The following is a 17,974-nucleotide window of genomic DNA, read 5'->3' as shown; positions in this document are numbered from 1 at the left end:
TCAATTATTGACAAGCTTTTGTATATCTTTGGCAAATTCATCAATGTAACCATTCATGATCCCCTGATTCACCAATGACTCCTTCCACTTTGCATGGTTCTTCCTCACCAAATTACCCATCTCACTATCTGTTTCCATCACAATTTTAACGGCTTTGCACAAACTCTCTTTTGAGAACCAACCATTATCTTCTCTCTCAACCTCTACACCGACTTTTAGCTCTTCTGCTATTAATCTTGTGTTCAGGATTTGGTCACCCAAATGTGGCACGAAAACTATTTGACAATCACTCATTAAAGCCTCCCACATTGATCAGAACCAACAGTGATTCACAAAACATCCAACTAATGGATGAGCCAAGGTTTTCAGTTGCTGAATCCAGCCACCTTAAACCAATCCTCTTCCTGTTGTTCTCTCTTCAAACCCCTCCGAAAATGCTTCTTCAACCGTTGATGCACCGATTGGCAGTTTTAAGGCTATGAGAAATAGCAAACCTGTTAACTCAAACCTCGACAGAAGTTCTTGAAACTGCTCCCTTTCAAGGATGTATTGGCTCCCAAATGAGCAATAGACCACAAAATCGGGTTGAAACATGCCAAGCCACTTAGCCTATCTATCCTTCAATGGTGTTTGGGCCGGTTTAGGTAAGATAGGACCAGTTAAAAAAACTAGCTTGTTATACTAACTTGCTATGTAATCACAAAACCTTCCCTCAGTTTCATAGCATGTTCTTATCGAAATCACGTCGCACTCTTTCATGGAGGTAGTGCTTCTTTCGTAGAACGATATGGCTTCCCCAAATGTGAAAGAAATGAAGGACAATACGCGTGCTTCATGGCGACGCATCACTAAAATCGTTGATGGGTAGCCTGTGGGAGGCACATGTAATTCAGCTTATATAATAGGCTTATCTTTCTACACATTACGAGCAAGGACAAGAGCAATTGCAACAGATGCAGCACAAACCACAATGTAGTTAATAGTGTTAGTGTATTTGTCATCTTATGATCTTTTTTTAAGTCTTGCACTATCTTTTCCTTTCTGCCAATGTGTGCACACTCTCTAAAGGTCATCACCTTCACAAGTGTGAGCACTTTAGAGTCTGTGTGCTCACAATGCATCTAGCATATATTTTTCCTCAATCACACATCACGCACCCGTTTTGCTTGTTGGACAATATTATTCCTTGTTGATATTTTGTTTTATGCCTTTCCACTTGTCCACTTTCTATTCGTTGTGTGAGAAAATGAGTATTGCTTTTATTTGTGGTCCCAAATTTCTTGTGCAAAAAGAAAAACACAAAAGTTTTACTTTAATTTTTTTGTTCCCCAACCCTAATCACCTTGTTCTCTATATATTCATACTTTTTTGGTGTCTTCCTTAAGAAACATAATTGCCTCTGATTCATCACTAAATATCCTTTGAGGTTTTTGTTTTCGTCTATGGTTTCTCATATGCTTTGGTAGGCTTAAAATAACCCTTTTCACTTGTCCTTGTGTTTCACTTGTCCTTGTGTGATGACTTTGGATAATTGATTCCATGGTGATGAGAGCTTGTGTGTAAGCTGTTGTTCTGAAGTTAATTCTTCACTGTTGAAACTTGAGAGGAGCTCAAGTATGACCTGGCGGTCTCCTATGTGAAGCTTGTTGTGATGGCTTGAAGTTCAACCGAAGAAGAGAAGATTGATGTGTTGAAAACAAGGAGTGTTTTGCAACTATGGTTTTCTTGCTTTGTATTTAAACTCATAAGTTTACATAGTGGATTTGCTTCTTCTGGACTTGCTCCCATAGATGTAGGCATGTTGCCAAACCATGTAAAAATGAGTGTGTTCTTTTCTTGCTTTGATGGATGTTTCATTTATGCTTTGAAAAATACTTATGCATAATATGAACAAGCAACTTATTCCGCATAAGTTTAAATCACTTAGTAACCCCCTTTAAAACTTTCATTTGGTATTAGAGCTTGTTTTAAAGAGTTATTTCAGTTGATCCTTGCTTGTTATTTGTGCTTAAATCTTGATTTGGTGTCTGTTGCATTTTGCTTTTATTTCACGTTTTTCTGTAAGTTTTTCACTACAAACCTTGTGTGACCACGTTGGAGCTGTGTGACCACCCCATGTTGAATTTTTTGGTTGTGACCACCTCTTTTCTTAATGTGACCACACTGATTGTTTTGTTTACGATGAGTTTGTTTAGTGAAGGTGAGTCTACTCATAGACCACCATTGTTGGAGAGAACCAACTATCATTTTTGGATACCTAAGATGCATGTCTTCTTAAAATCAATTGATGAAAGGGCGTGGAATGCTTGTGTTATTGGTTAGAAAGAACCATAAGTTGTTGGTGAAGGTAGTAGTAGTAAAGGAAAACCCATAGATTAATGGACCAAGGTTGAGTTAGATGAGTCTAACTTTAACTCAAAAGCTCTGCATGCCTTGTTTAATGCTATCAGTTTTAGTCAAATGAAAAATATTGCTAACTATGAGATAGCAAAGGATACATGGGAGACTCCAAGTTAAAAATGAAGGAATAGACCTTGTTAAAAAGACTAGACTCAAGAGATTAATTGTTGATTATGAAAATCTTGTTATGCGTGATGATGAATCTATTTTTGATTTTCATGGCCGTTTGTGTGATGTTACAACTGAGTGTTTTGCTTTGGGTAATATCTATTATGACGCTAAACTTGTCAGGAAAGTATTGTGTTCCTTACCCGAAAGATTCATGTCCAAGGCAACCTCTATTGAAGAATGTCATGCCCTTGATATGATGTAGCTAGATGAACTGATTGGATCTCTTCAAGCATATGAGTAGAATTTGATAAGGTGTGGTGAGCAAAAATCAGTTAATGACCTTGCATTTAAACATGAAGTAATTTCTGAAACCCTTGATGATGTTGATGATAGTGATGTGGATGATGATGAATGTGGCTTACTCATAAAAAACTTTGCAAAATTTTTGAAAAAGAATATGAGAAAAGCAAATGTGGCTAGAAAAGGCAAGCAGTCTTGTGTTAAAAATTTTGGTGTCCATTTTGGTCAAGGTATCTTTTCAAAAAAAAAAAAAAAAAGAAAAGAAGAACAAAGACATTAGGTGTTTTGAGTGTGAGGGCTACGGCCATGTCCAGTTTGAGTATGCTAACACACTGAAAAAGAAGAAGAGTAAAGCAATGGTTGATATCTTGAGTAAGAGTGATGATGGAGAAAGAAAGAGTGGGGAAGATGAGTCAGTTGAGAATGGAAACCTTTTGGCCCTTACGGCTAGCAAAGAGGACAGTGAGAGTGTGTTTTCGAATGACTTAAGTGATGTCTATAAAGAGCAACAAGAAGCTTATAAAAAAATGTATGAGGCTTGGTTAAAAGCCATCAAGAGGATTAAGTCTCTTGAATCTGAAAAATCTTCCTTGATAGAAGATAAAAAGATTTTGAATGATAAATCTAAAGCCTTATTATCCGATTTATCCAATAAAGAAATTTTGTTGAATTAAGCTTTAAATGAACTAACTGAGACTAAGGTCATTGTTGAGAAGTTGAATGCAGGTATAAGTAAGATGGATGAAGTGCTTGGCCAAGGAAAAATGTTTGGAGATAAATCTGGTTTGAGATTCACTTCACGTGCTATCACCTCCAAACTTGTTGTGACCACCTTTATCAAAGTGAGCACTGCAAAACCTGTTGTGACCACCATAGTCAACTCAAATTCAGCTCCCAAGGTTTTCGTTGCTCCTCCAGATTAAACCTTAAAGGTAAAAAGATTCACTCCAGTTTGTCATTTTTGTCAAAAGAAAGGTCACATCAGACCTAAATGTTTTAAACTCATTTCATATTTGAAAAGATGTATTAGAAATCATGATTTTAATTCTTTAATGTCACCACTTAAGTCTCTCGTATAACCACACTTGAACAATTTTTCCAAAAATAGAAAAGTGTGGAGACCCAAGCTTAGCGCTAATTTTTTTGTTGCCCAGACCTCATTGTCTGCCTCTCAAATTGATAATGGTTGTTCTAGACACATGACAGGTAACAAATCTTTATTGGCTGAGTTGGAATACTTGGAAAATGGTCATGTTAGCTATAGAGATGTTCATCTTCATGACTTGGTTGAGAATAACGTCATTTCATTTGCACATGTTAACACTAACTCTCAACTTGCTGACTTGAATACAAAGGCTTTAGACTTGCAAATGTTCGTGAATTTGAGGAAGTCTATTGGACCGATTCAATTTAAGTAGTGTCTTTGTCTTTTCTAATAAATGCCATGAGAAAAATTTCCAATTTTTTATTGTTGCAAGTATTTTTTATTAATGTTGGTGTATGAGAATTATTCCTGTCTTGTGGTAGTGTGCTACTATGATGTGTCCACCTTGTTCTTTCATTTTCAAAGCACTTATGACTTTTCTCTCCATGAGTTTTTTATTGCTTGATTTTGTCACAATGTGAAAGAGCTACCTTGCTTGTAGTGTGAAAGTCATAATTGAACAATCTTCTTGGATGTAGTGACCTTTATGTTCTTGGACGATTTACTATTTAGAGGGCTACCTCCTTGCAAGTGAAAGTTACACTTGGTTGCTTTTGAGAGAATTTTTGCCCATTGCTTGTCTATTACAAAGAAAAAGAAGTAAAAAAGAATTTCAATTGTTTGAAAAGAAAAAGGGCATAAGGGAAGGGGGAGTTGAATGAAATGAAATTGACCAATGGGTCATACTTCTTTTTTAAGACATTTCACACAGTTATGACAAATAATCATTGCATTCTTGCTCTTGTATGATTAAAGGAATAATTGCTCTTGTTTGTGAAAGTGGCTATGTTGAGAACATTCTGTTGCATCGCCAACAAGTTGGTGATTTTTTTATGTCACATTAATCTTTATTACTTGCCCCCATAAAACGTTGTTTAATGAAATTGATCTCATGGTATCTTTTTTTTTTTCCCCTTTCTGTTCAATAAATTTGAATAAGTGTCTATTGTCTACTGCCTTTGTACCTATCTCACCACCTTGAGAGCTTATGTTATCACATGCTTGCTATTTTGTTTTCATCTCTTTTGACTGTGCTCACTTGAAGTTTGATGTTACCATTTTATGTCTTCTTGACGGTCACCACACAATGCTTTAATTGGTTCATTTTTGTTTATATGTTTCTTGTGTGCTCACTTTGACTCTTGTATCATCACATGATTGCTGATTTTTTGTGATTTTTTATCAATACGCTCCATGTGCTCATAATGCATGTGATGTGTTCACCTTGCATGTGCCAAGAAACTTCCCTTTAGGAGATCTAGTAAACTCAAAGGATGATCATCTATGAACAAAGATGGGGAGTAGGCATTAATCTTTTTCATTGAGCTGCTTCATTCTCATCTGTGAAAGTGATCACACCTGCCTTGATTGTGATCTCATTGAAGGATATTTTTATTTATTTATTTGCAAAACTCTTTTTATTTTTGCTGAACTTTTGTTTGTAGTTAAGTTTGAGTTGTTGAACTTATTTATATTTTTGTTCTGCTGTTTTTTATTAACTAATGCAGTTATGTTTTGTGCAGTAATTTGTTTATGCTTGTCTTCTAACTGCATTTTCTTTGTGTCGTTATTTGCTTTTGAATTCTTGCTAATTCTTCTCTTAATATGCAGATAACATTCTTCTCCATTCATGTGTGACTTGAACTATCCCCTTCTGAAAATTGATTGATAAATTCGTTATATATGTTGAATTAGTTACTCAGGGGGAGTATACTAATTGAAGGGGGCGGGAAGGGGAGGGTAGGGTGTTCGTTTAGTTCAATTTTTTATCTTGCAAAACTGTTTTTAATTGAACCATATTGATTATGTTTTGTTTGTTGTCTTTGTTTCATACTTATCTCTATGCCTTGATGATTATGCCTTTATGAGATATGTTTTTGCGTTGTTTTAAGTTTTCTCTCTTGTTGATTGATCATTGATTTTTTGAGACAAGTGTATGAATGAAAAGATTGTGCCTTGTTTATAAGATTGATAAAGGGGGAGATTGTTAGTGGATTTGTCATCTTATGATCTTGTTTTGAGTCCTGCACTATCTTTTTCCTTTCTGCCAATATGGGCACACTCTTAAAGGTGATCACCTTCACAAGTGTGAGCACTTTAGAGTTTGTGTGCTCACAGTGCATCTGCCAGATATTTTTCCTCAATCACACACCACACACCCGTTTTACTTTTTGGATAATATTATTCCTTGTTGATATTCTGTTTTGTGCCTTTCCATTTGTCCACTTTCTATTTGTTGTGTGAGAAAAGGAGTATTGCTTTTGTTTGTGGTTCCAAATTTCTTGTGCAAAAAGAAAAACACAAAAATTTTACTTTAACCTTTTTGTCCCCCAACCCTAGTCACCTTGTTCTCTATATATTCTCACTTTTCTGGTTTATTCCAAATCGAGAGAAGAGCATGAGGAACATTTGAGAATAGTGCTACAACAGTTAAGAGAAAAGCAATTGTATGATAAATTTTCTAAGTATGAGTTTTGGCTCAACCAAGTAATATTTCTAGGCCATACAGTGTCTAAGGAAGGGATTTCAGTAGATCTGAGTAAGGTGAAGGCAATCCTTGAATGGCAGAGGCCGAAGACAGTAAAAGAGGTCAGAAGTTTCTTAGGCCTGGTAGGTTACTATAGACGATTTGTTGAAGGGTTCACCTAGTTGGCTAAACCATTGACAGCTCTTACCAAACAGAAGACTCCTTTATCTGGTCAGAAGCGTGTGAGGAATGTTTCTAAGAGTTGAAGAAGAGGTTAACGTCAGCTCTAGTGTTAGTGCTACCACAAGAGGGTGTAGATTACGACATTTATACAGATGCCTCTTTGCAAGGACTTGGGGCGGTGTTAATGCAGTTAGGTAGAATGATAGCATATGTCTCTCGACAACTGAAAGAGTATGAGACAATATACCCTATGCATGATTTAGAGTTGGCAATTATGGTCTTTGCCTTAAAGATTTGGAGGCATTACCTTTATGGTGCCAAGAGTAATATCTACACCGATCATAAGAGTTTAAAGTACTTCTTCACTCAGAAGGAGCTGAATATGAGACAGAGAAGATGGTTAGAACTGGTTAAGGATTATGAATGTGAGATCAAGTACCAACCGGGGAAAGCCAATGTAGTGGTCGATGCCCTGAGTAGAAAAGCCTATTTATCCCGACTCACCAAGTAGAAAGAACTAATAGAAGAGTTATGTAGAGAACAGATCAAAGTGATTTAGGGAAGGATTGCCAGATTAGAGATTCAGTCTACTTTATTGGAGGAAGTTAAAGAAAAGCAAGTGGCCGATGAGTGGTGTTAGAGATTAGTGCAGTAAGCGCTTGAGGGCAAGACAACGGAGTTCCACTTAGTTGATGGTGTCCTCTATTTCAAAAATCGGTTGTGCATTCCTCCGAACGACGAGTTGAGAAAAATAATTCTTTTAAAGGCTTATGACACACCGTACACTGCTCATCCTGGAGCAACCAAGATGTAAAGGCAGGCTACTAGTGGCCAGGTATGAAAAGAGATATTGCAGAGTTTGTAGCTAAATTTCTGACTTGTCAATAGGTAAAAGTAGAACACCAAAGGCCGTCAGGGTTACTTCAACCACTTAGTATTCCAGAATGGAAATGGGAGAGCATTTCGATGGATTTTATCACAGGTCTCCCTAGAGTACAGAGAGGTTATAATGCTATAAAGGTGATTATGGATCGATTAACTAAGTTCGCTCATTTCCTTCCAATAAAGGAGAGTACCACCTCAGATTAGTTGGCTCAGATCTACATGAAAGAGATAGTCAGGTTACATGGTATGCCCAAGATCATAGTGTTAGACAGGGATTCGAGATTTGTCTCAGCTTTCTGGACTAGTTTACAGAGAAATTTGGGTACCCGTTTGGCATTCAGTACTGCCTATCATCCTCAGACGGATGGCCAAACAGAGAGAACAAATCAGGTGCTTGAGGATATGTTGAAAGCCTGCTGCATGGATTATAGAATGTCATGGCATGAAATGTTACCTTTGGTGGAGTTTGCCTACAACAACAATTATCAGTCTACGATTAATATGGCGCCTTACGAGGCTTTGTATGGTAGACGATGCAGGTCTCCACTACATTGGGATGAGATAGGTGAAAAGAATGAGCTGAGTACCGCTCTTGGGCCAGAGGTGACTCAGAAAATGATAGAAGATGTAAAATTAATCAGAAAAAGAATGAAGCAAGCCCAAGATCGACATAAAAGTTATGCCGATTTGAAGAGAAAAGAAATTGAATTTCAAGTGGGTGATAAAGTGTTTCTAAGAGTTTCCCCTTACAAGCGAGTGATGCACTTCGGGAACAAAAGGAAGTGAGCACCGAAATTCATAGGTCCGTTTGAGATATTGCAAAGAGTGGGAAAGGTTGCCTACAGATTGGCACTACCACCTAGTTTGGACAAGGTGCATGATGTTTTCCATGTCTCGATGCTACGAAAGTATGTAAGTGATCTCTCCCATATCCTGAGTATAGAGGACATTGAGTTAGCAGAGAACCTCGTGTATGAGGAGCGCCTAGTACAAATTCTAAATCGAAGGATTAAAGAGCTCCGGAACAAGAGTATTCCGCTAGTGAAGGTCCTTTAGAGGAATCACAAGGTAGAAGAAGCGATATGAGAGGTAGAATGAGACATGCAGAATCGCTTCCCAGAGTTATTCGTGTGAATTTCGGGGACGAAATTCTTTTAAGGGGGGAGAATTGTAACGTCCCACTTGAGGTACGTAGTTAAGTTTTGCTGTATTGCTTAAATGTTTATTGTTTTGCTTTTATTTGGGTTGATATATTGTTAATATTGGTTGGTTGGCCCTTAGTTGAATTTTTGTTAAAGTTATTTTGAGAAAAAATATGAAGAAAATCCCTTAAACTTTCATTAGGGGTAAAATGGTCTTTTCACTCAAAATTAGTTGAAATTGTGGGGAGTGGAAAGAGATAGAATTTCATGGAGAATTTAATAAAAATGAGGGCATTATTGTAATTGACTAAGGGACATAGATGGAATCTCTAAGAAAGAGTAAGGGCAAAATGGGAAGACATGTGTTAATTGTGAGTTAATAAGGGTTTGGGTCTAGAAAACCCTTCATTCTTCTTCTTCACCGCCAACTTCTTCTCACCACTTCCTCTCAACTCTTTTTTTCAATATTTCAAGAATTTTAGAGAGCTTTTTGAGTAGTTTGAGATAGAAACTTAATCTAAAGCACCCTAAGGTAAGGATTTTTGCTTTAGATGTGAAGTTTTGCTTATATATATATTTTGAAGTCTTAGGGTTTTATTGTTTAAAGGTGTAGAGAAGAGACAAGCTATCAAAGGAAAGGAAAAGTGTTAGTGAATCTCTCCATTACAAGGTAAGTAAATCCAACCAAGTTAAGTTTTGAATAAGCTTTTGAGTAGAGATTTAGAGATTGAGTAGAGATGTATGCATGTATAAATATGTATTATGCTTGTTGAGGAATTAAGTTGAGATGAGTAGCTAATTGGTGATTGTTGGATACACTTCATGTATGAGAAGTGTTTTAATGTGTATTGAGAAATGGAAATTGAGATGAAGATTGAGAGATGTTGTGTAAACCTATTTGGAAGTGCTTTTCTTGACAGGGATTATGATTATATGAGGGAGTTTACTCCCATTTTGTATGGCTAGAGAATGAAGTAGAGTACTAATTATAGTAGAGTGTTTATATGCACATGAGTTACTTGATAAAATGTCTAAGTGAAAACATGTTACTAAACTGCCCTATCACAGTCATGACTTTCTAAGTGATTTTTGGGCATCTTACAGATTGAACTGGGTTTAGACCAGAACATAACAATCATAGCCCTGTCTCTAAGCTTTAAAACGAGATAAAAATCGTAGTAATCCGATGTGTATAACTCAAGTTATGCCTTTTTGAGTGTGACCTACGCAGAATGACTGTCTTTAATGCAATAATGCATTTGTGCTTTTCATGAGTACATTAATGAGCATGAACCATCCATATGCATTAATTATACATTATAGAAAGAGTAGAGAACTTTGAGTGTGAGCTTTATTAAGAGAGAAAAAGAGAATAGAGTAGGTTGTGCGATAGGGAACCCGTGAGTAATGGGTAGAGTATTCCCGCATGTACGCCGCATTAAGAGAGCGGCATGAGTATGAGAGAGAGAAGTGGTGTAGCCCGTGAGAGTACATGCGGATGAGGGCTATACCCGAGAGTAACCGAGAGAGAGTTTATACGCTTACATGGCCAAGGGTTTCGAATCCATGCATAACCGAGTCCGATCAGATAGAATGAGTAGAAGTCACGGAGAGCGGGAACGAGTCCCGGCCGTGCCTCCAGTAAGATGAGGCCGTGACTTACAAAAAGAGAGTTAGTAAGAGTTAAGAGAAAGAGAAAAGAGAGAGAAGTATAAAAGAGAGAGTAAATGAGAATTGTAAGGAAAGAATTAGAGAGAGAGTTACGGGGATAGATGAGTAGAGGATTTACTTACTGAGCATTAGTTGTGCTCACCCCGTTGTTTTCTATGTTTTTGTAGGATCTAGGTGAGGATACAGTCGGATGGGCGTCGGCGAGCAAAGGGAAATGGCTACACTGTCCACCTTGTTTTTGATGCTTTTGTACATGATACAACTTTTTGTATAAATAATGTATATGTTTAATAAAAGAAAAATTTGGGCCCAACTTTTTATGCTATCTTACATGTATTTTTACTATGTATATTTTAAACGAATATGAGTAGAATAGAGTTGTTACAAGTTTCCTTCTTCTAGACTTGGTCCCTAGATGTAGGCATGTTGCTGAACCATGTAAAAATGATGTGTTCTTTTCTTGCTTTGATGGATGTTTCATTTTTGCTTTGAACAACACTTATGCACAATTGAATAAGCAACCCATTGCGCATAAGTTTAAATCACTTGGTAACCCACTTTAAAACTTCAAATAGTTTTAATGCCAAGAGGTTTGGTTATTTCGGGTAGCCAATAGAAAAATCATAAAAACCTAGCTTTGGTTTTGTTTGTTTATCACAAATTCACCTGTCCAGGGCCAGTCCATAGCGATGATGAGGAAGTGTGTCAAGAGAGGGGTCTTCCCATGCCATTCGGCACCGGGAGGAAAGCCATCAACGTGAGGGATAGTAAGGGGTGGAAGGTGGAGATTAGGGTGGAGATTGAAATGTTGAAGGTGTTGTGAGCTCTTGGAGGTAGCAAGAAAGGTATTGCATGGCCTTTTTCAGCTAGTTTATTGGAGAGATGAAGAAATGGAGTCATGTGACCAATAGTAAACCATGGAAACATGACGTGTGAAAATTTGACGTCTTGACTCACTCATTGCTACTGCTGAAGGTTATATATATATATATATATATATATATATATATATATATAGATATATATATATTATATATATATATATTAATAGATTAAGATATATATATATATATATGCAGTTGTATTGAGGTAATAGTCGTGAATCCTAAAATATATCATATAGAACAAGAACATGGCTTCTTATGTTGTGAATTTCAACGGTGAGTAGATTGAGTTTGTGGCGTAGAAGTGAAGAGGCATGGTTACACCAAGACGGATTAGAGTACGTACAGGATATTATTATATTAAAAAAGACAGTTCTTAATTAATTTATTATAAATTAAAATTTAGTTAAATCAAAGTCTTTATTTTATTATTTATTAGTTCAAGTGTAAAGATACATTTTTATTTATTTATTTAATTAATTAGGAATATTGATTTTTTATGTTAATTAGTAAAAATAAAAAATATTATAAATCTAGTATTTTATTGAATAATAATGATGTGATATTAATGACATTATAAATAAATGAATATTAAGATTACTTTAAACAATTCAATAACATTACTACTAACCTTTTAGGTGGAGTTAACTATTTTTTCTGCTTTGACTTTTTAATATTTGATTTTTTGGCTAATTAAAAAATAATAAAAAATTTATAAAATTTTTGGCCAAACCCTTTAGACCCTTTCAAGTTAGTTTCAGTGCTGGTACATATCAGTGCAACATCCAACATCCTATTCTTATCTGTGGAGGTAATCTATCACAAGTTTTTTCAATTTCTTTAAACAAAAAGCTTCATCAGATGAAATAATTGAAGTAGCATGTTTGGTTGGGTTTATTTAATGGTCAAAAAAGCTTATTTAAAGTTATAAATACTGTTGAAATTTTTTATCTATTTGGTTACATCTCAAAAATACTTAAAGGATTTAAAATAAATTATTTTACATCTACTAAGATAAATACTCGGGTCGTCAAGACGAGCTGAGTTTGATATATATATTTATATCCCTTATTTCTTGTATATACTTTTTATATTTATCTCTTCTTTCAATAAATATTGTTCCGTTTGATTCACTATTCTAATGCTTTTTAGAATAGTATTTTGAAAAAAATAAAGTTAAGTTGAATTGGGCTATCTTTACGAGAAAGATAATTGTTAATATTTTGAGAATATTGAAACAAATGCATTTTTCAATTTTTAGGATTAGATAGTAGAATAGGATAGTAAAAAAATAGTGAAACAAATGCAGCTATATATTTTTATCTCTTCTTTAAAAAAAAATATTTTTTTAATATTTATCTCTTCTTTCGAGAAATATATATTGTTTATATTTATATCTTCTTTCTCTCTTTTGCCCTTTTCTTCATCATATCTCTTCTTCTTCATTTTCTCCATATTTCCTCATTCCATTCTTTTCCTTTCTTTCTTTTTCTTTTTTCTCCTCTTCCCATTTTTTTTTTCCCCTCATTCGTTCTTCTCTCATTTTCCTCTCTTTCATTTTTTTCTTAGTTTATCATGGCAGCCATGGTAGTGTCGACCTCTATTTACCCAACCCCTCAAGTTCGCCGAAAAACAGCCACGGCCATTGTCCTTGTCTGCTTTTTCTCATCTTTACAGCATGATTCCATTAATTAAGTTTAAACTCAATTAACCGAACTCTAACTCGAGTTCGAGTACACATTTAAGATACTGAATTCGAGTTAGATCTTCATTTTCTAGGCTTGATTGGGCTCGAGTTTGAACTCGAACTAGATATTGTAACATCCAAATCAAGTTCGAGTAGTCAGCTACTAGGTACAACAAATACCATATTATTTTATTTTATTTATTCTAATAAATACTAGTTAATTAATACTGCTATATCAACAACCTTTTTATACAAATTTTCTTTCACAAATTTACGTGACAAAAGATGATTATGTGATTTTAAATTTAAAATAAATTTTCACCCCATCATCTTTTGCCACGTAAGTTTATGAGAGAGAAAGTTGGTATAAAAAGTTGTGACCCCTAGTTAATTAATGATTTTTACACCCAATTTTAAGGTGGAGTACACTGTACACATAAGCCGTAACATCCATGTGCAACCAAAATATGCAAGTCTATAAAGACATATATAGCGCACCCACATATATTTCAGACGTTTTCCAATGTAAACTTGAAATTACTTAGCTGAAGCATAAAAATGGTTAACTCAAAACTTCATGTAGCAATGTTTCCTTGGCTTGCCTTTGGCCATTTCATTCCTTACCTTCACCTCTCAAACAAGCTTATTGAATGGTGACTGGAACTTGGTTCCATTATTGATGCTGGAGCATGGCTTTGGCGTGTGAAGCTTGGGTGGAGCTCAAATGTTCTTTGGATGTGTTCCCAGTATGAAGAAGATCCTTGGACCAACAAGACGTTAGAGACTCAGAGTTTGGTGTTTAGTAGTGTAACCAGAACAGGGACTTTTCTTTGTTGTAGTTAAAATTAACTTTGAACTATATCTTATAATATATGTTGTTTAGTGGATTTGCTTCGATCTAGACGAGGTCTCATGGATATAGGCTAAGAGTGGTTTTAGCCTAACCATGAATATGATGGTGTGCTTTATGTTTATTGTTATAGATGTTGATTCATACTTAAATTGATAATCATTAATCAACTTGGTAAAGACTTCTACTGTTCTTTAAACATGGGTACATAAATGCTAACTAAAGTGCACCAACTCTAACAAAAGAGAAGTCCATAAGGTGTCTTACCAAGGAGTAACGGGGTTAGAGTGTGATTGATAAGGAAAGTTGCCATTAACACAGATTCTCCCTAAAATTGCAAGGGAAGTCCTGATTAAAAATGTGAGGCACGAGCTACATTAAGCAAATGTCCATGTTTTTTTTTTTTTTCCCACAAACCCGATTAAGTTAGGGTGTTTTAATACAACTCTTTTCATGCACAACGCCTTTATGACTTCAATTTTCTTATTGAATTGAGTTTCAACATAGAAATAAAAAGATTGTAAGAGTAAACGAGTTTCATTTTGCATTACATAAGAAAGACCCAAGTACATCTTGTCTAATCATCCACAATTGTGAGGAAATAATGTGCACCGCATATGGAAGCTAAATGAAAATTTTCCCAAATACCACAGTTAACCAAATCAAAAGATTCAATGGAATTTTTATTATGGAAGTCGAGTTTGTTGAGCAAGCGGACAAATTTCACAAACTTTAGGTTGAATAGAAGTATGTAGCTCTAGAACATAATGCGAAACTAATTTAAACCAATTAAAGCTACGACAACCTAATCATTGATGCCATAATGTAAAAATTGAGGAAGACATGGCCTGGAAACATTTTGATGGAATGTCAGAGGTTTGTAAAAGGAAAAGGTCATCATGTAATCTACCCGCTCCAATCGTTTTCTTCGAGGAAAGTCTTGTATAATGCAATAATCAAGAAGAAAACTAATGAGAAACTTTGCATCATGAATAAGTTTACAAACTAGAATCAAATTGAATTGAAAACTAAAAACACAAAGAACATTACTGAGGGAGCGTTTGGATCATATAATGTTTCATTATAGAGGAATATTATAATAACGGAAAGAAAGATCATCTTGAAGATTACTGGGATGTTTAGAAAATGTGTTTGATTGGTTCGAATAAATTGGTGAATAATATGTTTGGTTGGGAGGACAAATGGATGGGTATGTTATATAGATTACTAAATTGCTCTCCTTTTTATATATTAATATAACAATATTTATTATTATTATTTTTTGAATCATTCTTTTAACCCCCTATAGTTGAAATTTTGCTAAAACACCGCAGTCATATAAAACTTTAATTTATAGCAAAATCACCCCCACCTACCCCAAGCCACTACCGACAACCCGCCACCACTGCTGGCCGCCATCGACAGTCAATGGAATGGCACACGACTGGCTGTACATGGCTAGTCGTGCGCCAACAAAGCTAGAAATGGCCATGGATCACAAATCCATGGCCAGACTAGGTTTGGTCGTTTCCAGATCCATGGTCAGAAAAGGCCTTACCGGCGCACGACCGGCCAGATCTCATCGATCGTGCACCATTACGGTGACTGACACCAACGGTCGGTGGTGGTGAGTCATGGCCAGCGATGGTCTTGGGTGGCTGGAGGTATTTTGTTAATTTTAAAATTTCTTTGTGGTTGGGGTATTTTAGCTAATTTCTCAAATTTAGGGGGGATGGGTAATTATTATTTGGCAGACATTTTAGAGCAATTATGTCCGAAATGGTTTTTAATTAAAGGCAAAATGGGTAGAAAAATCAGTTTACGCCGATAATGTTTTTAATAACACCCCCTAACAAGGTAATAAGATTACATTCCATATTATTAACAGTAAACACTATTTGCAATAATAGATTACCGTAATCTTTTATTACTTAGAAACCAAACACTGGAATCTTGCAAAATAAACGAAGATACCCTCGTTATCTTATATACCCTGATCCATACAGCCCCTAAAGGTACGTTTGAAGTTAATCTAACACTACCAACTAGGGATGAGCATGAGTAACAGGTAGACCTAGAATCGGCAGGTACCCAAACCGACCTTTACAGGGTCAGTTCCAATTCCAAATTTGATGGAATCGGCATTGTGCGACTCTGGTTTCAATTCCATCACTTTAGGAACGGGGAACCAAAACCGGAATGGGAATCGAGGTTTAGGGTACCCTTGGTGGAACCGATTTGAGAACCCATAAGAGGATCGGGCGACGACCAAAATACAACCAACACAACAACAAATTTTTTTGCCAAAAATCCGGCAACAACCAAAACAAGCCACTGAGATCAGAAAACGTCCAACAACAATCATGACAGCAAGCAACTGAATTAGAAAACCGGTATTCCCAATCAATAGCATATCATCAAGATACAAAGTTTGAATAATAAACTCAGTGCATAACCTTTTATGTAAACGCAATGGTCAACATTGCAGTGTGAAAATCCAATCTGAAGGGCATATGTGTCAAACTTTTGATACATCCGCGGTGACTGTTTCAAGTCAAACAAGGATTTCTTCAATTTACACCCATACTATTCTTTACCCTTGGCTTCAAACCCTCTGATTGCTTCATATAAATGTCTTCCTCTAGATCTCCATGATGAAAAGTTGTCTTTACATCTAATTGCTCAATTTCTAGATCATAGACAACAACAATAGATAGTACACATCTGATGGAATTTAATTTTACAACTGGAGAAAAAACCTCACCATAGTCAACACTCTCTATCTGTGAGTACCCCTTTGCAACCAACAGGGCCTTACATTTTTCCACCTCTCCATTTGCATGAAGTTTCATCTTGAATATCCATTTGCAACCAACTGCCTTTCTATCCTCAAGCAACTTTACTGAGTCTCATGTTTCATTCCGATGTAGTGAATTTATCTCCTCATTCAGTGCCTTCTCCCGCTGAATTACATCACCCGACTTCTTGCCTCCTTGTCTCCTTGATGGTACTAGGATCGTCACCTATTGCATTTTCAGTACATGCGCTAAGTGTGCATCTCTCCGGTGGCCTCCTAGTTCTAGTGGTCCTCCTCATAATCGGCTCCGGTGGAATATCATCTTCTAAATCTGACTCTGCCACTGCAACCCCAATATCAGCGCCAGATTGCTAATCTTCATTTCCATCATTTTTAGGATCAAAGTTTGACTCTTCCATTGTTGCTTCCTCAATAGGCTGTGACAGTTGATTTCTTGATATAACATCAAACTGAATTGTCTCTGGTTGTTTAAGAGGTTGTTGAACTGCCTTGTCTACATTTTCTTTGAACACCACATCTCTATTGTACACAAACTCTTGATTTGTTGATTCCACAACTTGTACCCTTTGACTCCATTCTTCTACCCGATGAAGATACACTTTGTTAATTTACTATCCAGCTTGCTCCTCTTTTCTTTTGGCACATGAATATATGCATCACATCTAAATACCCTCACATGAGACAAACTGGGTTTCCATGAGTAGACGTTCAGCCATTCCATTTCGTTGAGTAATACATGGAGTTGTCTTCTATCGTGCAATGCCATTAGCCACACAAAATTCGTTAAATTTTTCTGAGCAAAATTCTCCACCATTATCTGTCATGAGAACTATAATTTTCCTCTATTACTGATTCTCCGCTGGACCCTCGAATGCGTCAATCGTCCGCAGATAATCCGTTAAACCCATGCAAAGTATGAAACACATCCAATAATATAGTCCTATAAAAATGTCCTAGATTTGCCATATCTAGAGTAGTAAAATGACGTCGTAGAAGCCAATCTATAATGTCTGCTGGTGTAGTTGTAACCGATCTGCGATGTGTGCTGTGTCGTCTAGTGAAACACGACAATGTCTTTGTGCTGCTTCTGATTGTTTGTAGGTTAAATTTGTAGGCCTCTTGAACAGCAGTATCCTGCGTCGTTTCAGTAGGTTTTATAATTTTTATTTTTTTATTATGTGTGATATGCCCTCAATTTAAGAATAACCTGCAAAGTTAGAATATTTAAATGCAGAAATGTATAAGCTCTGGGTGAACGGGCAATGGGAAGCAGCCGTGATCTTGTTATAATTTTGAGTGTATATTCATATATTGGGTCATTTACCTTTCCAACTCGTAATGAACTTTCCTTAACAGCTATAAAGAAGTTGCA

The 17,974-nt window shown here is 36.0% G+C and overlaps 1 pseudogene; it reads right to left on the bottom strand.

Moving 5' to 3' along the window:
- On the bottom strand, window positions 1–11,290 carry LOC116142342 (annotated as a pseudogene).
- Between the last annotated feature and the right edge of the window lie 6,684 nt (window positions 11,291–17,974).

This window comes from Pistacia vera, unplaced genomic scaffold (assembly GCF_008641045.1).
Source record: "Pistacia vera cultivar Batoury unplaced genomic scaffold, PisVer_v2 Contig407, whole genome shotgun sequence".
In the NCBI taxonomy this organism is placed as follows: Eukaryota; Viridiplantae; Streptophyta; class Magnoliopsida; order Sapindales; family Anacardiaceae; genus Pistacia; species Pistacia vera.
Note: the sequence above shows the minus strand (reverse complement) of the source record. Positions and strands in the feature narration are given on the sequence as shown.